This window comes from Plasmopara halstedii (assembly GCF_900000015.1).
Source record: "Plasmopara halstedii genome assembly, contig: Scaffold_1878, whole genome shotgun sequence".
Lineage (NCBI taxonomy): Eukaryota > Oomycota > Peronosporomycetes > Peronosporales > Peronosporaceae > Plasmopara > Plasmopara halstedii.
Genome location: NW_020188786.1, coordinates 237,953 through 238,540, shown reverse-complemented (window position 1 = coordinate 238,540; position 588 = coordinate 237,953).

Below are 588 nucleotides of genomic sequence, written 5' to 3'. Positions count from 1 at the left end.
AGAACGTCTTCGACGACGCGATTCACCCTTTCGGTTTGACCATCGGTCTGCGGATGATTCGCTGTCGACATTCCCAACTTGGTGCAGAGCAACTTGGAGATAGTCGACCGAAATTTTCCCGTGAAACGGGGGTCTATATGAGAGACAATCGACTCTGGAAGTCCTTGTTGTCGAAAACCACGATCTACAAACAGCGTTGATGTACCGACTCCGTCGATGGAGTCTGGCACCGCCTCCAAATGAGCGATCTTGCTAAACCGGTCGACGAATACCACGACATCAGTGTTGACCGCCCAATCTTTCGGCAGGCCAAACACAAAGTCCAAACGCATGGACTGCCAGCACCCAGTGGGTACCGGTAATCTGGCCAGCGGCGCAGTCGCATTTGAAGAGTATTCATCCCCGTTGTCACGTCTCACACGTACGCACATAGGTGCTCGTCCATTTGTACAGCTGCGGCCACCACTAGTGGTGACTCACAGAGTTGTACCATCTCTCACGTGAGATGAGTGGCATGTCGTGAGCCTCACAGAGGATGCGGTATTTCAAATCCCCCACATGAGGAACCAAAATTTGTGGTGTATCCGC